At 39.5% G+C, this 24,471-nt stretch overlaps 1 pseudogene; it reads right to left on the bottom strand.

The window, feature by feature from the left end:
• Window positions 1-4,173: 4,173 nt before the first annotated feature.
• Window positions 4,174-24,471, bottom strand: part of LOC149781441 (uncharacterized) — a 117,003-nt pseudogene continuing 96,705 nt past the window's right edge.

Raw genomic sequence — 24,471 nt, 5'->3', positions numbered from 1 at the left:
ATCGAACCCACGACCTCCCGCTTCCGAGACAGACTCTCTAACCACTAGGCCACCGGAGCGGTCTACATACATACATACATACATACATACATACATACATACATACAGTGTGTGATTAGGATTTTTAAATTAGCTTTTAAAAATTTTGCAGTCATACCGCTACTATGTCTGCAGTGTGGTAGTTTATAAAGATGTCTAGCACTGGGGCATCATTCCGCAGACACGTAGCATGATGTGCCACCCAGTCACATTACCTGAAACCAGGCCGACCAGTCCTAACACTAACCTCTTAATGGTGAGCGCCAAGCGAGGCAGCTGTTAGTACCATTTTCGTAGTCTTTGGTATGACTCGGTCGGGGATCGAACCCACGACCTCCCGCTTCCGAGACAGACTCTCTAACCACTAGGCCACCGGAGCGGTCTACATACATACATACATACATACATACATACATACATACATACATACATACATACATACATACATACATACATACATTTGATTACAACATACGTAATATATACATATAGTAGGTAGGAAAATGGTGGGGTCACCAAATTAGGTGTCTCAATTTGTTTCAGATTTGGCATAATCAGAAAGAAGAAGTTTGTGAAACGCGTTCATGAAAGTATAGACTATTCTTGTTTGTTTAATATTATTATGAATGATGTTCCTCTACGCTGCTGCATCACTGGGAAAGATGTTCCACATCGCTGCCGTATCATTGGGAATGATGTTCCACAATGCTGCTGCATCATGGTGAATGATGTTCCATTATGCTGCTGTATCATGGTGAATGATGTTCCACTATGCTGCTGTATCACTGGGAAAGATGTTCCACATCGCTGCCTTATCATTGGGAATGATGCTCCACAATGCTGCCACGGAATACGTAAAAAGTGCTTTCTAAAGATTCGTTTTAAACTTAAGCAAATGAAGATCAGAGTACGAAATATACACCATCTTTATACATACCAAAGACTACGAAAATGGATTTGGAAGTTGGAATGAGATCATTGATATGTCGTGGAGCAATGCTATGAAAAGAATTTTTCCTCAAAGTAGCTTTACTGTATAATCAAAAGGACGCCACTATAAATTATCGAATAGAGGATGGATAGTCAGTTCTTGCAATAATTCTAGGAGATTGCTTAATTGTATGATGATTAAGCTTAGTAGCACTTATCTATATGGTCCACTCTTATCACACAAAAGATATGTGTGTGTGTGTGTGTGTGTGTGTGGTTAGTAGCATTTCCCCATATGGTCCACTCTTAATAAACAAAAGATATAAATATACATGTGTGTGTTTGTGTGCGATTAGTAGCATTTCCCTATATGGTCAACTCTTATCAAACAAAAGATATATGTATATATCCCCATATGGTCCACTCTAATGAAACAAAAGATATGTATGTATGTATGTATGTATGTATGTCCACCATTGGTCCCCATCAGGCGCTCAGCTCTCACCTGTGGCTCCAAACAGCATGCGGAGCGGCCACACCACGGTCAACGGCTCTAACTGGCCGTCTAAACCAGTTTGAGGGTAGTCGACGGGCCTCAAACTCTCGGTGAGTTAGGATCTTGCCTATCCTTGCATGCAAAGACAGCTTCGACAGGCTCTGCGGAAGAGATCAAATGAGCGATCCAATGGCCACGACGGCGAATCTGCAAACGTTTTATGGATAGCGCAGGGCATGCCAAGTCACTGAAACATCATGTCCAATGCAACCGTGACGAATATTCTTACCAATGAGTCCTAACTAACGATGCCGAAAGAGTTAGACTGTCTCTGTGCAGATGCTGTTTTACTTAAATCTCCTTCACGCACAGGTTATGTTGTGCATCTATCGTTCATCTTCATCATCACATTCATCGTTCCCTACCTGCACCTACAAAAGTTCTACGGCGATGGGCGACTGGCGAAGCAATATGTGGAGATAACCACTGGGAGTTGTAGTCGGATAATGCACGTAGGCGGCCATTGGACAAGTGTTCGCTTTGTTCTGTACACAGGGCAGCGGAACAGTTCGGCAGCATCCAGGGCGAATGAGCAGATCTTTTCAGGACAGTGATGCTCACCCTGCATAGGGAGGGGCCTAGAAAAGGTGGCCTAAATAAAGTCTACCCTTCGAAACCTGGCCACCTTGACGCGGCTGGTAATGTCATCTATCTCTGCGGTCGAAACTATCAAAGAAAAAACTTCTTATTGGAGCATGGAACATCCGTACTCTCATGAACAAAGAGAACGTAGCAAGACCTTACAGGTGGAGTAAAACCCTAACCGCTAAAGAGCTTTCACGCTACAATATCGACATAGCAGCCGTAAGTGATACCAAGTTCGCAGAGGAGGGTTCTCTGACTGAGCTGGCAAGCGGATACACCTTCATCTGGAAAGGAAAAGCCCAAAACGAAGACAGGATTCACGGACTTGACCTGGCTATATAATCAAATCTTCTAAAGCAACTTCCGGGCCTGCCTGTTGGTATCAACGAGAGGATAATGAAATTGCAACTACCTATCACCTATCAGCCACAAACGCCACGCAAAAATAATCAGCGGGTGTCTTCCTACCCTCTCGAGTCCAGCGGAAACCATTGAGCAGTTGTATGAGGGCCTCAGCTCTCTACTGTGCTAATTTCCAGCTGACGATAAGATCATACTCGATGGAAAGGTGTGCTTGGCAAGCACGGTGTCGGCAAGATGAACAAGGGCCTGCTTTTACTCAGCAAATGCACCGAATCTGACCTCCTCATCACAAACTCAATGTTCAGAATGACGAACAAACACAAGAGCACTCGGATGTAACCCAGATCTTGCCAATGGCACTTAATCGACTATGTAATAATCAGCCATCGCGATGCCGAAGATTTCCTCATCGCGAAGGCCATGCGAGGAGCGGAATGTTGGACAGACCAAAGACTTGTACAAACTACCTTAAAGCTGCGCATTGCTCCACATCACCCAAGGTGTCATAAGCTTGTGCGCATTTTCAAACTGTAGCAGCCTTCCACCCAGCTCAATTTACAGAACAGCCTAGATGTCAAACTGTCCACCAACGGACCTATACGTGGAAATGCCTCCGAGAAATGGAACAAGCCCATCGATATGATAAGAGAAACAGCTATGGCGACTCTTGGCCCCAACAAGCGAACCCATCTCGACTGGCTCGACGACGATAACAACGGTGGCATTGATGATCTGCTTGTCAGAAGGAACAACGCATTCTTGGACTGGCAGAATTACTCAAACTCCATCCCCCCAAAAGACCGCTTCTATTCCTGTCAAGCTGAGGCTCAGAGAGAAATCCGCAAGAAGCATGACCAGCGGTGGGAAAGGAAAGCTGATGAAGTGCAGCTATACCGACACTAACAACTCCAAAGAGTTCTACACCTTGATCACGTCAATCTTCCACCCTTCAAAGTCTGGCTCTGCCCCCTTCGTTGCTGATGATGGCAGTACACTAATAAAGGACAATGCAGGCATTAAGGGAAGATGGAAAGAATACTTTAGCCAGCTCCTAAACCTGTCCTCATCTGTCAGCCAATCTGTCCTTGAACAAATACACAACAGCCAACACACGACCAATTGAATGTTCCGCACACGATGGCGGAGTTGAGGAAGGACATTAAAGAAATGAACTGTGGCAGGGCATCTGGAAAGGAAGGTATCTCGGCGGAGGTGTACAAGTCTCTCAGTGAACAGATTCTGGAGGCATTCCGCGATGTGCTAATCAGCATCTGGACGGAAGAGGAGATGCCAGACGACTTCCGCGTTGCATCAATTATGAACGTCTATACGATTAAAGGCACACGTGCGGACTTCAGTAACTACAGAGGCGTCTCCTTGCTCTTCATACCTGGCAAAATACTTGCAGGCATCATTATCAACAGGCTTATTGCGGCAGTGTCAGAATAAAACCTCCCCGAGTATCAGTGTGGTTTTCGCTCAGACCGTAGCACCGTTGGTATAATCTTCGTAGTGAGACAAATCCAAGAGAAGTGCCTTGAGCAGAACATGAATCTGTATGCCTTTTTCGCAGACCTGACGAAGGCACTCGATACAGTCAACCGAGACGCACTGTGGGTAATACTCAAGAAGCTTGGTTGTCCTCAGAAGTTTACTACCCTCATCCGGCTCTTTCACGATACATGACTGGAACAATTCTCTCAGACGGTGAACCCTCCGAGAAATTCCTCATATCTAACTGTGCCAAAGGCTGTGTACTCGTTCCGGTACTCTTGAACCTCTTTTTCACACAGGTACTGTTCCATGCCATCCGTGACCTTGACCTTGGATGGATCAGTGTTTGATCTGCGTCGCCTATCTAAGAAAAAAACAAGACCCTAGAAAGAATTATCACTGAAGCTCTCTTTGCAGATGACTGTGCCCTCATGACCCATGAAGAGACTCACCTACAGGCAATTGTGAAAAGGTTCTCTGAAGCCTCCAATCTAATTAGCCTAAAAGACAGAAGTCCTCTTCCAGCCCTCCCCAAACATTGTCCCTTCACAACCCCACATCTCCAGTGGTGACACGCAGCTGAAGAATGTGGACAATTTCAAATACCTAGGTAGTATTATATCCAGTGATGGCTCCCTAGGAAAAAAGATTACTGCGAGGATCCAAAAAGCGAGTCAAGCACTGGGACGACTCTGAACGAAGGTCTTGTAGCACAAGGACATACGCCTGTCAATAAAAAGAAGTAGGTGTACAATGCAATTGTCCTTATGGCTGTGAAACGTGGACTGTCTACCGTAGGCATATCAGTCAGTTGTAATAATTCCACCAACGCTCCATGATATCCATCATGCGGATCAAGTGACATGACCGAATCTACAACCAGGAAGTCTTTGACAGAGCCAATACAACAAGCATCGAAGCCAAGCTAATCCAGGCCCAGCTTCTTTTGACTGGCCATGTCATCTGCATGAATCAAAACAGAATCCCAGGGCAAACAAAACAAAGTTTAAGCATATGATCTGGCACATACGAATAAGGCCATTCTGTTGGATACTGAAGAACACGTGATTTATTTTACTTTCCCCATTATAAAATGCTGAAAAAAAATAAACCTAATCGCTGTTTGATTTTCTGTGTTATTTCATTTAGTTCCCTGAACAAATATATTTATATCCTCTAATTTCTTTGTTTTTTGCCTTGATCCAATTGTTATACAGCTAGATTTTTCTGTCTTGAATTGTATTTGGTTGGTTCCTCACCAAGGCATAGCACTATAAACATTATATTGTAAATTTTGCTCAAGGTACGGGATTGTAATGTAACTAATGTTGTGTCGTCCGAAAAAATATCAGTCTAAGTGTCATTCATAGGAAGTGGTAAATCATTACTGAAATGGAGAAAAGGCGAAATGCCAAGATTAAATCCTCAAAGGACTCCATTTTTTACATATTGTAAAGAGGATATGGTATTGACCACATAAACACAATTTTACCATCCTGTTAGGTAAGATTGAAACCAAGTAAGTGAATTATAATTCACCACTGGTCTACAGCCAACATGGTTCCGAAATAAATATAGTCAAACTCTTCTAATTCTGGGTCAACGAGAACGATAATGATGCCTAAAATTGTTTATTGTCTCTGGTTTTAAAAATATGATATTGGGTCAGTATATACGACCCTTGACATGGGAATGGCGGAGGATAAGTGTGTTATAAAGGGAAGGGATTTCAATTTAAACCAGAAATGACTAAAATACAACTTTGTCTGGATCTATGAATAAAAGTATGACTGGGTTTGAACAGTACTTTCTTTTTAGACAACCCAATGAATGATGTAATTTGAAGCTGGTATTGCGTCATTCATGTTATGAATTGACCATGTTATTCTTAAAAGTTCTGAATGATGCAATTATAACTAAGCTTACATCACTCTGCTGAACAAATTGCCCTATATCAGCTGAAGAAATCATACAGTATCATGCTCTCTTATTTGTCTGTTTGATGTTGCAAAGGGACACATTTTTTTTATAGACAAAATGAGCAGAGATGCCTCGTACTTGTGTGAATAATGCAGATAACTTCTGCTATGTATGTGGTGAAGTTACATTTGCATAAAAAGCATAGTATAACCACTATGGTTAAGAAAGCCTATCACTTTTATTGGCTGCAAAATTGGAGATCAGGACAAGAGGTGGGCACAGTGGCGTCACTAGGGATGGTGTCACCCAGTGCAGTAATTAATGGTGTCACCCCCACGGATCTCCTCCCTGCACAAAATTTTTATAGACAGTCGTTTTGGTGTCATGCCTTCTGATGGTGGCAGCCGGTGCAGTCCGCACCCTCGCAACCCCCTAGTGACACCACTGGGTGGTCACCACATGCTGTAACACATTTGCAACAAATCTTCGTCAGTGGTTGAACAGGAAATGGAAACCTATTGCTTTTGCAGTGTCAATGATTTGGAGAGAACCAACAGATCATATCAGTAATTCTTACTTATGCATGGTGCCTTCAGTTGGATCGTTCTCACTCGAGTCAGACGAAGAAGAGCATGAAACTTCTAGTCCTGAACCATCAATATCACATGACCCATATTTTCTCGCATCCTCCTCCTCTCAACACAATATGAACTAAATGACTTTGTATGGGATTTGGAACTATCCAAGAGTAAGACAGAGCTGTTAAGCTCCATAATATAACAATGGAATCTTCTGGTAGGTGATGTTAGGGTTGACATGTTCCCTGACCGTCAAAAGGATCTTGTCTCATTCTTCTTCATTGAAGGTGACCTTTTAGCATTCAACAACATTGATGGTATGATGGCAGCTCCAAGGTTAAGTGAAGGTAAGATAAAGGAAGGTGTCTGTGTTGGTCCTCATATTCGCGATGAAGCTTTGACCGTCCACTGCGTGGAAAGGAAAATACTGCATAGAAAGCCTTCCAGTTAGTGGCAACACATTTTCTCTTACAAACAAGGCAGGAGTTGGTGTAAACCTTCTTTAGGCATGCAAAAACAATGCTTGCAACATGCACTCTCATCTAGAATTGCTTTTCCACCGAAATGCGGAGCAGTGCGCGACAAGCGTGTCGAGCGATTTCGCCAGGACATTGCAACAATGGAGAAACACTATCAGGGCAAATGGAACGCATCAATGCTTGCAGACTATTGCTGGACAGTGACAAGAGATCCTCAAATTAATGAATACAATAGATAAGCCAAGAAGCGTCGAGTACACACTGAATAATGACTAAACTGTGTACTTATATATACGTAACAGTTTTTTGCCTTGTGTTTTCATAATAAATTTTATTTATAAAAGCTTTTTTTCTGTTTTTTAAGTGTTGCTTAAACAGGACAGGTGAAATAGTATCATGTAAAGCAACCATAAACACATGAAAAGACCTAGGCTTACAATGAATGATTAAAACTCTGCTGTCTATACAATATACATAGATGTAAAATGTACAAAATATCTTTGGAAACAGTAGTCAACCAGTTGTTTTAATTGTCATATTTGAATTCAGCACATCAAAATCCATAATCAGTAGCACAATTTTTATGTCTCTGAAGCAGACGACTTATAAAACGTTGCAGACCAGTGTTATCAAAGATTTTGTAAATATACTGATCCATAATAGTCCACCAAACACGAACTTCAGTTGAACGTTAGACGTCAGTCATTTCTTAATTGCTAATATTCTATCTCGTATTGTAGAAAGGTTCTGATTCAGCAACTTGCTCATTGACAGTCTGTAATTTTCATAAGAATAAAGCTAGAATCATAAAACTTTCATATTTTTTGTTTTCGAATCCGTCTACAAAATTTGCAAAATGTCATCTTTTTCATATTGTGAATCTAATACCAGCTTGTTAATATCTCTGTCATGCTGCATGCTAACATACAGTGAATGGAGAACATAATAAATTTTCGAATTCTACTTGGCTAATTTCGGAAATTTATTACTTTATATGTATCTGGAACTGTATGTATTAGTTCCATTGCTGTTCCTAACCTGAATGAGTTTTGGATCTCATTTTTTACTGTTTTCTCTTTCTCTTTTTTATATGTGGAACATTTTAAATTTTCAGATACTAGACTTCATGTGCTATTGATGATTTTATTTTATTGTATGTTTGTGCATCACTTTGTACCAGATGATTTCACAAAAGTTACAATTATACCACTACTAAAGAGCAAAATTGGTAACCTGGCGGACAAAAATAACTACAGACCTATAGCTCTTACGACTATTATTTCAAAAATATTTGAATGCATCATGCTGCAAAGATGTGAAGTCACAATCTCCGATAATTATTTTGGTTTTAAAAAGCAGCATTCAACAGATTTATGCATATATGCCTTTAAGGAAACTGTTAGCTATTATGTGGAACATGGCAGCCGAGTGTTTGCATGCTTTTTAGACGCTTGCAAGGCATTTGATAGCGTCAATCACTGGACACTCTTTAAAGAGTTGATTCATATTAAAATACCTGTCTACATAGTTCATAATTTAGTTAACTGGCATGGCAAACAGTTGTATTGTGTAAGATGGGGAAGTGTAATATCCAGCGCTTTCCATGTAACCAATGGGGTGAGGCAGGGGGGGATTCTTTCCCCTTTGTTATTTGATATATAAATAGGCGAGTTAAATCGTAAGCTCTGTCAGTGTTACGTGGGATTACGTCTGCCAGCAAATGCGTTGTTTCTTAATAATTTTAGTTTTGCTGATGATATGTCATTGGTAAGTCCATCTATCACAGGTTTAAAGAAATTATTAAAGATATGTGAACAATACGCATTTGAGAATGATATCATCTATAATACAAAAAAAAAATCAGTATGCAGGGTCTTTCAGCCTACTTCTTTCAAATTACCATCTCCTCCCCCTGTACATCTTAACGGCAATGTTCTTACATATGTCAACAGTTATACATATTTGGGTCATATTTTGAAATCAAATCGGTCGGATAATGAAGATATGACGAGACATTACCGATTTTTGTGTACTCGAACAAACATGCTTCTACGTAAATTTAAGAATTGTTCATTGAATATCAAATCTTATTGCTGAACTATGTATTGTGCTCCTCTGTGGACAAACTTTAGTGAATGTATGAAAAGAAAACTAGTTAATGGTTATAATAGTAGTCTTCGTTTTTTATTAGGTCATCCTAGGTGGAACAGTGCTTCCACCATGTTTGTAAATCATAATGTATTCAGTTTTCATGAAGTAATGAGAAAGTTTGTTTTCTCAATGATGACAAGAATAATTAATAGTACGAACTGTATATTGAAATCTCCTTGGAACTATGACATTCATTTAAATTCTCATATTATTAGTATATGGAACAAATTACTCTTTAAATGTGCCATTCAATTTCATTCTTAACAATGCATGGCTCAATTAATTGTTTTAAATGTATCTGTATACTTGTATGTATGATATATATGTTCTTTTATGTTTACAATGTTTTTACTTTATAATTATATTTTAGTTTAGAGGTATGGACTTTGTAGTCTGAAATAAAGAATTCTTATTCTTATCTCCTTTGCAAACTGTTTTCTTCTGACTGAGAAGATAGTTATGTTTTCTTTACCACTTTGTTATTGCCGTCTCGATCTGTTAATCTCTGACAAGAATGATCAAAATCAGGCACGTATCTCTCACTGGATCCAAGAACTGCCCTTTGCCTTACATTGGAACTGTTACTTTCGCAATGAATTTCTAAGTGCTGGCCGTATTGGTAATCAAGATACACCTTATTGTTGTAAAAATCTATTTTTACAATTGCACCGTTCAGTTCTCTTGATATACTTTTCAGTGCTCCCTCATCTGTGCACAGAACATTCCTTCGCAATTCCTCAAGTATTTCATTTACGCCACTTGACTGTATTTTCTGAGCAATCCACTTTTCTCTTATTATCAGGATGCTTGCCAGCACTGTTGAATCTTCCTCTTGGAGATTCCATCATGTTCCCAGCAATGATATCAGCTTGATCATCTTATTTCGTCCAAGCAATATTTATAAAGTAAAATGCACATGAATATGACATGTTTTAGTCAAAAGATCATGCATGAATGATACGTTGAAATCTGCAGTTGACCAGGAAAAGGAAAACCTAACAACATGATGCTAGATACTTTAGTAACTTTGTTGTTCGAATCAGAAGGAAAATTAAAAGCTGAGAAGGCTAATTGGCAGATATTTCTATATAAAAATACCAGGATATTTTCTCCAAGGATGAAATAATATTGGGTCAACACATCTGATAATACATGTTATCAGTACAGGAGATACAAAGCGATCAAGCAGACTTTCAGGAGAATAACTTTAGCTTTTGCAAGTGAGAGAAAGGATGTAACTTTTTTATATGGAACGGTAGTGAGTCATCTTCTGCATGGGCATCAAACCGCGTGTTCATTTTCGTAGGCTGCAGTGACAAAACCTGAGGCCTTCCTAATAAAAAGGGTAAAAGAATTCCTAGATACCGTTTCTGGTACAGCTAGTTTAAGCACTTTGGATTTGATATCGGATTATCATCAAGTGTAGATCAAAGATGAAGACATTCCAAAATTGCCTCTATTAACGACCATCACGGTCTACTGAAAATTTCTCTAATGTCATTTGGATAGATAAAAGTAACCGAAACTTTGCAGAGAGCATCACAATTATCTTTGAGAGGTACTGAATGGACAACCTTACCTGTCTAATGAACATTGATGATATCATTATTTTCAGTCGAGACTTTCATGAGCACATACAGAGATAACTGGCGGTTTTGGAGATAATGAAGAAGCTTGAAAACAATTTGTGTACTTCCAAATGTAGGATTTCCTGGACACAATTTTTAAAACATCGAATAGGACTGACGACAAAACTATTTCAATGATTATGCAGTGGAAGCACCCCGAAATGTCATAGATGTGTGACAGTTCTTAGAGATATCTGCTCCTACTATTGTAGTTTATTAAAAGATTTCGCAAAGATAACAGAAACCTTAGTTTGATTTTAACTAAGAAGGAGAGTAACCTAATTTGGATACCAGCCTGTCAATCGGCCTACAAAAAATTAAAAGCAGCATCATTAACAGGTACGGAGATGAATGTTTACCCACTAGATTCTGGAACGTTTATCTTGGATACAGATGCAACAGAAGATACGATAGGTGCAGTTTGTCACAGAAACCGGACGGCAAAGAGAAAGTCGTTACCTATATTAGTCTTTCTCTCACGAAAGCAGAAATCAATTATTATTTCACTGATAAGGAACTATTGTCAGATAGATATTTCACATAACAGTTATGGCACTACGTTTTGGGGAGATACTTCAAAGTTAGATCAGACCGTTACTTGCTGTTTAGCATCAAGAAACCGATACTACTTTTGCTCGTTGGATTGAAATCATTTTATAATTACAATTTGGAAATAAATACAGACTGAGAATCAAGCGTGAAAATGCAGATGCACTATCAAGCTGTTCCAACACAAAATATTGTAAAGGTGCTCATCAAAAGACATCAGATATTTTGCCATGTGGTCCGTTTTGAAAATGCGAGAAACACGAGAAACGTGCTAAAGAAATGGAGAATAGGTTGAAATATACACAATTCAATAGACTACAGACAAATCATTTTAAAATGAAATGACCTGTACTAAGATAGGGTTAATTTTATAATAGAGATTGGACAATATTGTTTACGTTATCTGGTTACAAAGATACATATTATGTTTAGATTGCTCTTTAAATCTTGGATAACCAGTAACACACACACACACACACACACACACGCACGCACGCACGCACACAAGCACACATACACTTCAAGGAGAGAACATAAGGATGTCAGAAATGAATATATGTGGTATATATCATTTCACAGATAAGCAGGGATACAGTATTAATGATTTTACAGAGAGAAGCTGCATAATTGCTGGAAAATACAAAATCGGTTATGATGTTAGCCAGAGGGTTTTACGACATGCAATCAGACATCAACTGTGTGGGATTGGTTTCTAAGGAATCTGATTTCACTATAGAGAAAAGCAGGCAAAAACAGCAGCAATATACTGACTTAAAAATTTTCTTTCAGTGGCTAGAGAAATTGACACAATCCAGATGGACATGATGTATATGCGGCTAGTCCTACCAGATGTCATTATTTGCTGAATTGGGATGACAATGCGGCATGGGATATTTCGTAACTTTAGAAAGAAAAATGCATCTGGACCATACTTGCAGTTCACTGTACCAACAGTTATATAAAAGAAAAGCTTTTATCAGATGCACAACCCATGTGTTAGCAAGTCATCGTGCGAAGAAGAAAACAAATTTGCAGACATATTATTAATTCGGGTTGAGAGAGGATGCAACTAACTGGTTAAGCTCAGTGTGACGCAGTTAGAGATGACAAGCCGTCCTTATAAAACATAAACGCACCACTTAGAAGTATATTGGTTAGGGTTCCATTGGGTCGTCTGGCAATGTATATTCTTCGTCCTTACCTATAACTCTAAGAGGGAATCGATATGTACCAGTGTTTGCATGTAACTTCAGTAAATGGGTCTAGGTTTTTAGGGTTCGGTGTCCGTTGGATGTGCATACCTTCCAGGTTGGATGGCTTGGGTTGTTGCAGAATAGTGTGAACTACAGGAAATGAGGAAAACAGGAAGTTCGTTAAGTGAGAATATTTAATAAGACTCCTATACGTTGGCTTAGGGTATATCTAATAAGACAGGAATGTAACTGGAACTTGAATTTAGGTTGTTTGGCTATTGCTTATAGAGCAAAACCTAATGAAAGCAATGAGATGATTATAAAATCATTGGATGTTGGGTCAGGAAGTGTTACTACGAGCAGAAGTAACAAGCAGCAGGGAAGTTTAACAGACCATTTTTTCCAAGCAAAATAAACGCTCCTACGAGAACTTTCTCCGTAGAAGCCTCGGAATTCAAAAATAAAGCCTTCCACGAGAACTAATTTTCATGCATTCCAGACTCGATGCATCAGGTAGGTATGCCAAGTGTGTCATAAAATATACCACCGGACAAGAATAAAAATTCCTTATCAAGGGAAGATTAACAGACCATTTTTTCCAAGCAAAATAAACGCTCCTACGAGAACTTTCTCCGTAGAAGCCTCGGAATTCAAAAATAAAGCCTTCCACGAGAGCTAATTTTCGCGCATTCAAGACTTGATGCATCTGGTGTGTATACCAAATGTGTCATAAAATATGATACCCAATGCAGGAATAAACAAGGCGGAATAATTTTTTTGGTTATTGTTTTTTGTTGTCACGTGGGCTGCTTTTTCATGAATAAATTTGATCAAGACCGATACGATACCGACTACGTGGATCATGCAGATTTATCGTGATGAAACCATGCGGCGTCATCTGAGCGCGGCTGAACAAATTTTTAAATTTATTTATATCCATGTCACCGTTGCACCAGGTCTGATGGATATTTCTCAGCGTGTGTGTATCTACGCCACTGAACACAGATAAAATATTGCAATTGTCCCTGATCACCTTTGGAATTTGCGTATATCTCTGTGTCACGTAAATAACATCGGTGTTCTTGTGTCTGCCACGCGAGAATATTCTGGCCGGGTTGATCTGCTTTTCCAGCATAACATCGTCAAATACAACAAGATTTTTAGTATCACCGTCCAAATTATCCACGGAAGGAGCTTCATTGATATCCGTGATGAATTCGATCGTGCCCTCATCGGTATTGTCGCTAAATTCCTTTAAAATTTGGTAACAACGCTGATCGTCCACGGATGGTGCAACTAAATATAACTTATCCCATTTCAGCCATCTCATAATCAAATTCAGCAATAATTGCGTCTTGCCTGATCCTGATGGACCAATGATGATCATTCTAACCGAATTCGGTAATGCTGCATGATACTTCACTTGCTCGCGTTGTTTCGTGGCAGAAAAATCAATTACATTCATGTTAATAAAATATATGGATCTATATTGTGTTAAGTGTCGCACGCACACAGCTACGATAAATCCAACCGAAATTGTTACACGTAACAACAGAAATGCAATCGCAGGAGAATGCGAAGTTTGTAAGACATGCAAGTTTAGATTTGTAAAAAAAAAAGTAGAAGAACCGGAGGAGATATCGCAGCCTCCTTGACAAATCTACCTGGATTACCCTGGGCGAAATATACCAGAGAAAAGCATCTACCAGGATATAATTATTGCGGACCTGGAACGAGGCTCGATATCAGACTTGATAATAATAAACAACCAAAGCAAGGCGAAAATCCAATAAACGCCATCGATGAAGCTTGTTACTACCACGACCTCGCATATCGCAGCGGAGATTTACAACAAAGGCATCTTGCTGATATTAAGCTAATTCACGCATTAGACGCGATTCCTGATAAAAATTTCAAAGAGAAATTAGCATCCTGGATGGTAAAAGGCGCGATGAAAGGTAAATTAGTATTCGGCGCTGGTAAATAATATGGAACAAATATATTATTCTCCGCGAGGATTCTGGCGAGGAAAATCAGCAATTGCCAAACTCGCCAAGGCCGCATCGGTAAAACAATCCATCGCTGAATCGTGGTTATCAAAACAGGCAATTTGGCAAATATATCTCCCTCCACCTAAAAAAATACCATACGCGAGTTTCACCGTCAGTGTCCCTAATGAGGTCCACCAAGCGGATCTGATGTTTCTTCCTCACGATACCGTCGACGGAGTCACATATAAGTACGTTCTGACCATTGTCGATATCGCTAGCAGGTATAAAGAAGCAGAACAATTATCGAATAAAACAGCAACGGAAATTGCTAAGGCATTTAACGAAATTTATTCCCGATCTCCATTAACATGGCCGAATCTTCTCCAGGTTGATCCAGGTCGAGAATTCCTTGGCGCGGTTACTTCACTGATGAAAAAAAACAACGTTAAAATCCGTCGTGGTATTGTAGGTGTTCATCGCAATCAAGCTATCGTTGAAAGATTCAATAAAACGCTCGCAGAACGATTATTCGGATACCAATACGCGCGTGAATTTATTCAGGATAATCGATCTCACGATTGGGTATCAAGATTGCCTCATGTAATTAACGCGCTAAATAACGAGACGACTCGAACAATATCAATGAAACCTGCAATTGCAATTACAAAATCGAATATACCACTAAAGCGAGATTCCACAATTCAGCCTGTACTAGGTAGCGTCACAGTCAGATATTTGTATAAGGAAGGTGAAGCCGAAGGAGGAAGAAAAAGAGCAACCGACCCAACCTGGAGTGTCACAACGCACAAAATATCTGCCGTAACAAGATCATCTGCAAGACCGGCAATTTATATCCTAGATTCGTTAGCGCCACAACGCGGATTTACCAGAGAAGAATTACAGATAGTACCCGAAGATACTCAACTACCGCCAGCGTCACTAATGTAGTTTACTCGAATTCGTCCTAGCTGAGATAATTTTCTTACTCTCGACACGGCCAAATATACCAAATTTGACCAGGATATTCTATCATCGACGATCCAAACTTGACCATCTACGGTCAATCCCTGCGACGAATGTATCGTTGTTGCGTATCCTAATTTCCACGGTGATTTTTCTGCATTTAGCGCATCATTGACAAGATTAATATCAACAAAGATAATATCATTCAGGACCAAGTTTTTCTCCTCTCCGCATGGCAGAGTAACGCTGATATTTTGTAGTAGAGTATTAGCGGGCCTGTAGCATAACGGTACCTGCAGCGTTGGAAATTTCTCGCAATGTAACTTGAATAACATTTCCTGGATAATATCACGAATAATTTTTCTACTAGCGACGATCAAATGATCAGGACGCCACAAATTTAGAAAATCACTCATCGGAGTCTCATCGATTATTTTTCTCATGACGTCACATTGAATCTTATTCGGTTGTAATCGAATTAATTTTTTGAATTCGGTCAGTAAATTATCTGTCGATCTGTGATCAGCGTCAATTTCCTCGTAATAATCAACAAAGCTTCTGAGCCACTCGTGAGGCGATTCACCATCGATAGGATTAGGTTGACCATGATCGCCGCACATTATGACGGCGGTATTTCCCCCCCCCCCAGCCAAGTTGATATCGATTTTAATATATCTAAATTCACCGTGCAAATCTCATCGAAGATTATAATTTTGTTGATATATTTATCGCCCATACGCACCGAGTCCCATGATCCACCGCTGTACTTAAAATAGCTATGGTACGTGCAAGAATTAACGCCACGCTGCTTTATTTCTCGTGCTAATCTATGTGTCGGAGTCAACACGATCATATCGGAGTTCGCAAATAAATTTATTACTCGCGTTATTTTACCGCTACCGCCAGGTCCATTTAGGTAAACGAATTTGCTGCGTGAAATTGGATCGATCGCAGATGCGGCCGCCGAAGATTCTTCAAATCTACCTTGGTGAAATTCATCGCAATCTTCAACGTCAGCGTCCTCACAATAATCTAAAATATCTTCGTTTTTTATTCTCCAAGTTCCCCATGAGATACCATCGGTAATTAAATTTTCCAACTTATCCTGGTATTTTTTATCGATATAAAACGAATCCGTCGCAACCCTTACTGCGATATCAGAAAATTTGTTTATCATCGATAGCAAATTTATACTCACATAGGTGACCATCGATGATCGCAAATACGTATATTGCGCTGATTCTCCGTCAAGGTAACTAATCACGGTACCTAACTTTGCTCCATCAACGATAATATTCTCCCTGTTACAAAATATTCCTTGTGACGCTGTATCGGCGATTATAAAATCCATCTCGGCGTCATTGATAAATAATCTAGCGTGTCGATGCTTGTGATCAACGGATCCACCCTGAGTAAATTTACCGATTATTTTTCTTCCTATATCTTTTGCGTTATCACAATCCGTCGGCAGCCACACATCGGTCTGTTTCCTGTACGATATAATCGCCTCACTCACCGTCAACGACACTAACATCGACGAATCTAGCATATATCTCAACAACACCGTAGGGACCCAACGACGCTGAGAGAAATGCCTGCCAAACCAAATATAGCAAATTTTATGCAAATTTTCAGCAAACTCGAACGACGTGACACAAGCGAATCCTGTTATGACAAAATTAGGCAACGGTCCGTTAATTGCTACCCTTGTCATCTCGCTGGTAGGATGGCCGAATTTAGCAAAATACTTGGCACAATCGCCATATCCAAGAAAACTTTCAGGATAACATGCGCTCATGTCAACGGAAATCATATCCTCGAAATCGTACCTGGTATTCCATAATCCGCCATGGCCGTATTCGATACAGCTAAGTTGAATATCAGCAAGATATTCGTTTCTTGATGCCTCCACGAGTTTTTTTCTCTGGCGGCATGAGCGGCCACAGACGAAATTGTAAAGCAATTCGTTAGTAATTGATCGGGATTTGACGAATATTTCACCGCGAGTTTTCTCATCGACTCGTGTAATATTTCGTTTCTGTAAATATCGCCACATGACCGAATAAATTGATCGTATCTTTCCTCGCTCGAAAATAACCATATCGATATTGGATCAGATGCGCTTAAGTTTTTGATAAATCTGAACATATCATCGGAATTATTATTCTCTGCCGTAGAATTTTCCACAGGATAAAATTTGACCACACGATCCCGCGGAAATATCATTACCGAATGCGACCACGCATGAGAATTATGGTCGACAATCTCGATTGGTGCTCCTCGGGATCTATACGGCGACGAGTATAATATTTCTCCCGATAATGTTTTCACCGTGATAGGAAATTTTAGTTTTTTACTCAACGCAGCCACGTCGTCCACCGATGCACCATCAGCGACGGTTCTTGCCCACGCATAAATTTTATCCAACCTCAATTGTGTCAAACCAGATCCACGTCGAGCGTTTTTCATGTGTTCGATTACGCGCCCAGCCACGCAATTTATCATTGGTGATTCTTTCATCGCAGGTAGGTTTTTCACATCCGGATTGTTATTTAGCCGATAAATTCCATAAACAACAGCGCTGGATGGATACGATCTAGCATAATAAGGGCCATCGATTCCCAATAACAATCCAGGCTTAGAATTTTTATCAAGAATAACGTTTTTCTTACCGCCACGCACAGGATCTCGTTTATCGCGAATAATCCAAGTATCATCGGGCATTTGTGCGATAAATTTTATTCCAAAAATAAATCGCTCTTCGGGGTGCTCGGTCTTTATGTGCTCGATTATTTTCTTAGCACGCTCCAAATTCATCGTAGCATCGATGGAATTTGTTTTCCAGGTCGACCAAGTATGAACCGCTCCATCATCGAAGAATTCTTTCTTCGCTCGGTCAACCTCAGGAATAATATATTCTGCCTCATCAAGATCAAATGTATCCATTGATTATATTTTAGACAAATATCTAAATAATATGCATTGCAAATGGCTATTAATCGGTTCAACAAATTTTTGTGATAAATCCTGCAGAGGCGATTTTTGCGGCGCTCACATACATGCGATTCGGCGTGGTAGCAAAGGACCACAGCGGTGCTTAGTTTGTCAAGTTGGCACGCGAGGGAAAACTCGGTTGTGTCTGGCATGTGGAGGAAAGAATTATCGGGAATTACGGCGATATTATGAAAAAAAATCCTCGTCCGTGATAACATGTGAAGAAGATTATATTAATCGATTTCAAGCTAATAACGATTTAGACAAAAGGAATATCTTATATGAATCAAAAATCAGCGATTCCAGAATCAACGATTCTTGAATCAACAATTCCGGAGAAAATGACATACGAGTTTAAATCTCATCCTACGATTACCGGATACGAGTCGTCGTCCGATGGTATCGTTAGGCATATCAAAACAAGAAATCAAGTCGGTATAATTGATAAACATGGATATCTCAAATTTACCATCAACAAAAACAAAAAACGAAGATGCACGAGTTATTCCAATCACAAGTTTATATTCGAATGCTTCCACGAACCAATCAAAATCGGTCTTGTTATTGACCACATCGACGGAAATAAGTTAAATAACAAATTATCCAATCTTCGAGCGGTAACTCCGAGTGAAAATTCCAAATTTGGTAATGCTGGCGGCGTACGGCGACCAGCTAAGGCAGTCAAATCGATAAATCGAGAAACAAGCGAGGAAATTGTATTCACGTCGATGAGTGCCGCTGCAAGATATTTTAGTATTAATCCAGCATCGGTGCAACGTGCGACAGAAAAAATAATCAACGCGACATTCTCATATAAACTCGGCGAGTGGATCTAGTTTTACTATATTCCAATAATATCAGATTAAAAATCTCAAGATTTTCTAAATTTAATTAAATATTACAAATTTGTATAATGAACGAGGAAAACGTAAACAATATCATCGAAGCCATCGAGGATTTGAAAAATAAAAATATAAATTTATCTTCGGATTTGGACGCAGATAAAATCCGGTCCGAATTTGAGACGATCGTCCAAGGAAAACTCGAATACAGATATACGCTGCCATCCGAATACAAATTCATAAAGAAAATCCAGATTGCGATGTATCAATCACTCGCGATTGTCAGCGATGATCAAATCGAGGATTTTGTTAAATTATCGACGCTGGTAGAAAAAGTAAGATCGAGTTTATCAGACGAGTACGAGTCAAGAAAAATTACTAGCTCACGCGTCAGGCAGCTAATAAAGCTAGTAGATGAAAGTAAAAATTAAAATTAGAATCGAAGATTCTTGCCACAAAAAAAACAAAAATTAAAGATTTTATTAATTTTATTAATTTCCCTGATTTTTATTTATTTTTTTGGCCATTTTTTTACCGTGGACAGATTTGAAAATCTTGAGAATGAAAATCTTGAGAATCAGGAATCGAAGATTCTAATTTTAATTTTACGATCTCACCAGCAAGTTGATACTCAGGGTTTCCTCGCGTATATCAAGTAAATTTCCATTCTGATCCGTTAGTTTGAAATTTATCCTCGACAATAATCGATTGTGACATCGCAGATAAAACGGATTTACTGGCTCTTTTATTATTAGATATCCCGGAGAGGCGCTAGGTGAAAACGAGTATAAGATAAATCCCTGCTGTACCTGTTCTGACGTAGATGAATCCACATTATAACTACCTTCAACAACGTCCGCGTGAAGATTAATCGCGATAACCTCCGTTATATTAACGATACCCGGCGAGATTTGTCGTCCCTGCCCGGTTGGATCATTATTGTGCTTGAGAATCGATTCTGATTGTATTTTTTTAGTCCACGCGGCATGTAATTTCGGAAATAAATCATCGATGGTATCAGTGACGGATATTCTCATTTCATCAACGTCATAATCAGGAAATTTGAAATTTGGTAGCGTTTCCTCGGTTAATCCGAATACTGTCATGAATTTTTGTTTTTCTCCCGAATTTCTGATCAACTTGAAGCTGCTAATAGGAAGAACGTAATCGGCAATTGATATATCATCAATTATCGCCCGAATGAACATATCGTGATAATATTCAATATCATTCGCGAGTTGATTTAAAATCTTCACACGTTCGATAATTTCGCTGCATGAACCTGATTTATTTAAGATACATTCATGAAAGGATCTCCGCAATAAATTTAATTGTAATTTATGTTCTTGATTAAATTCGTCGATGGTTCTTTTTATCAAGATGCCGTCTATGGGGGCTATTATCCTGTTAATGTTGGTAGCATCGAAGATTTCGACATTTGGGGGAATTTTAGGAAGAGGCAACCACGAGAGAATTCTTTCGTCCCTGAAAGTAAAAGCGAACATTACCAGGTTAAATTTGTAGCTGTTCATGAGGTTGATGGCATTGTGGATTAGAGGCTTGTGTCTGATAGTTCCGTACCATCCTTCATCGGTAATAAAATCTGATTTTTTTGGCTCCGGTAGTTCTGGAGGAGCTTCTTCGTGCCAACCTGGAATAATAAAATCTGGTTTTCTGGTTTTGCCAGAGGTGCGATTTCGGGCCAACCTAGCACGGATCTGATCGATGACTGGTAAATATCGACGATATATGGCGATTTTACCTCGATTATCGATGACAGCGTTGGTTCGTGCGCGGATATTTTTATTCCTGGCGTAGCATCGCCGGTTATATTTGATATCCTACCAGTAAGTTCCTTATCGATTTGCTCAATTTTGTAACTGCCTGTTGGTATACCAACGACGATCCAATCGGGAGTTCCATCGGGACGGTTTTTATTGGCAAAAACAAGCGAATTGTTCGATGATAATCTACCAAATGATTTTGATCTAATATTGGGCCAGCTGTTATAGACGCGTAACTGTGACAGCGCAATTTCCTTGACGCTAATTGGTATTGGGAAATCGATACTAAATTCTGGCCTGGTTGAGCTTGCCGATATCAGCGTTGTTATCGGCGGTGTTGTGTTTGTCACGATTTGAGTTAGTTCCGACATTATTGATATTCATTCGTTCAATCTCAGAGTAGATATTTATCATCATGGAAAATTCTAGATCGGATATAACTCCGTCGTTGAGACTTTCAGAAAGCAGCGATGATAATTTCGAATACGCTTCGTTGACCTGGGATAATTTACTCGTGTACAGGGATAATTTTTCATTCGTGCATGAGGATATTTTTTTTGCGATAATATTGAGAACACCCGCGATTGTCGTTGTTGATGAGATTATTATCGTTGCTACGATCGGCGCGATTGTTGTCACCGCGGATAAGATTATTCCTGCGCCGGCGATTACTGCGCTTACCGCGTATACGGCAACATCGATGGTGACTAATCTACGCTGATATTTTTTTATTTTTATCTGATACTCGTCGAGGAGTTTTTTTAACGAATCCTGCCACGAACGCGCCTGATTGTATCGGTAATCCGATGCGGTCATTTATTAGTTAATTCTTCCAATCAAATGAGAATGTCTTGGTAATAAATTCGAAAATTACAAAATAATCGATCGGGTTTGTTATTGTTCTATCTGGCGGTTCTAGTGTGAATAGTTCAACGGTATGTTCATTTAACAAAACATTTAAAAATCCGAGATATTCATCGGAGGTATGGCTCCATTTGTAAAATGTTGGTATTATCTTAAATCTTATCTTGGAAAAAACGTATACCCGATACGCACCAGTAATTGGCACGGGGAAGATAAATGTGTTATTTTCGGGGGTCCATTTGCCTTTTTGTGTTTTTACCACAAATGACATGTCACAACGAAGACCTCTTGCTTCTACCTCCGGTGGTATAATAATACGCGCTAATTTTTCAAGATTCACTGACGATATTTTTGTGCTAATATCGTTAATTTTTGTAGTTGCGTCAAGAAGTTTCGCATTTAAATCTCGAATTTCTCCCTCGTACAACGATATATCTATCTTTTGACGCGCCAAATCACGCATCGCGGAAATTTCCTCGTTGATTTTGGTAATATCCTCGTTGATTTTTCTCACACTCTCGCTGAGATCGTCGTGTGATGTTTTATCGGTCTTTTGGTGTGCAATTTGGCGTATCACGTTAATTTCTTCGTTAATTTTAGTAATATCCTCGTTGATTTTTCTTGTTTTCTCGTCAAGGTAATGGTGCGATGTTTTATCGTTTTTCTGACTCATTACGGTTTTTATTTCGGTAATATCGGCGAAAATGTTAGTGATGTCTTTGTTGATTTTTCCTACCTTTTCGCTGAGATCATCGTGCGATTCTTGATCGGCTTTTTTCTTTGCTAGCTCGTGTGCGGCGGATGAATTATCGCCGGATGTTTATATGTCCTCGTCAATTGTTTTACTAAATTTAGATAAGGCATCGTCGAGTTTTTTAAGATCGTTATTTAGCCTATTAAATCTTTTTGTCACTCTGTCCTGAAGATCGTCGTGTGATGTTTTATCGGTCTTCAGAAGCAACGTTGCTGATAACTCGTTGTCTTTTTTTTCCATATCCGCGATATCAGCCTTCAAGGGTAACTTCGTTACAAAATCGGAGATATCAGCGATGGATTTTGATACCGACTCTGATAGGCGAGTAAATTGATCAATACGATCGTTATATTCGTCCCGCTTGATTATATCGGTTATTTTGATATTACTTGTTTGTAATCTTCCTTCTTTATTCTGAAAAATGGCAACTTCGCCAGGATCTATCTCTGACAGCGACAGAAGATTATTAATATCATCCCTGGTGGCGAATTTTGATAGATCGACGTCAGCTACTTCCTTCTTCCTGTAGAGGAATCTTCCGTAAATATCAACCATGATACTTATCTGCGGCATATTCAAATACGATTCTATGATACGGACCAGATGATTCTGAAATCGCATCGAGGACGTTAATTGATTCAGGACCGCATATCGGTGGATCCATTAACGTCTGCGTCGGAAGTGTAGAATACCAAATTGGAATATTTAACTTTGATACGTAATCGATAAATTCTTTTGGTGGCGCTAGTCCGTATGAGTCAAAATAAACAACTTCGCGAGGATTAATTGCGTAGGCGACCCAGTGTGTGCCAGGGCCAGTATTTGAATCGAGATTTATTATTCCCGTCTCGGTGGAATTTGGTTTTTCTGGTAGTTGATCCCGCATAAATACGCCTCTGAAAAATTTTATTTTTTTATTCTTTGCTTCGCTGAATAAATCTAAATTCGAATAGGGCGTGCTAATCTTAGGCCGGATCCGTACGGAGGAGGGCGTCTTAGATAAAGGCCGCTTCCCTTTTTTTTACCGTATCGCCCTCCTATTTTTTCTAGTAGTTTTTTACCTGCGTATCCAGCCGCGGTTGATGCTAGACCGGTTGCTATCGACGGAGCAATTGCGGCTAATAATCCGGGAATAGCAGCTAGTAGAGGGAAAAATCCACCTGTTTTGACCATGTCTCTGATGGCACCTATACTAAGATTCACATGAACGCCGGAATTAGCTGATTTGGCTTTGGTAAAACGTCCATGTTGATTTTTAGTTAGCGATAGTTTGTTAGGTCCGCCCTGAATTTGATCATTTTTCAGGGTTAATTTCACACCGCATCGCTTTGCTGTCGCTGTTTGGAGTTTTTTCATCTGACCCGGGGTCAGAGTTACGCTGACGTGTTCGTATGGCATATTAATATCGTTTTAATCTAAATTTAGAAACCTTAAAAAATCTTCGATTTTCAATTTTACATTTTTTCGACAGGTGCGTCGATGACTCTCATTCTGCCACTGATGCCTTCCAGGATCATTGTTCTATCGCTGAGAATCACCGCGACTGCTTTATATAAAGCACCTCCCGTGGTAATTCTGGCTTTGAAATGGATATCAACGACGGATTGTTTTACCAGATCAAGATGCTCCAGGGAAAAGTAGTAGATAGGATAAAGGGTATTAAAATCCAGCTGTGATATTTGCAATCCTGTATCGATATTTTGATCACGACCCATAAAACTTAGCAAGCGATGATACACGCGAGCCGTCGAGTGATTTTCAAAATTAATCGATATTTCCTCGGATGGTTCTTGTTGACCATTTACTCTTAGCGA

This window comes from Sinohyriopsis cumingii, chromosome 15 (assembly GCF_028554795.1).
Source record: "Sinohyriopsis cumingii isolate HCF-2022 chromosome 15, ASM2855479v2, whole genome shotgun sequence".
In the NCBI taxonomy this organism is placed as follows: Eukaryota; Metazoa; Mollusca; class Bivalvia; order Unionida; family Unionidae; genus Sinohyriopsis; species Sinohyriopsis cumingii.
The sequence above is the reverse complement of the archived record's forward strand: the minus strand, read 5'-3'. Positions and strand labels throughout refer to the sequence as shown.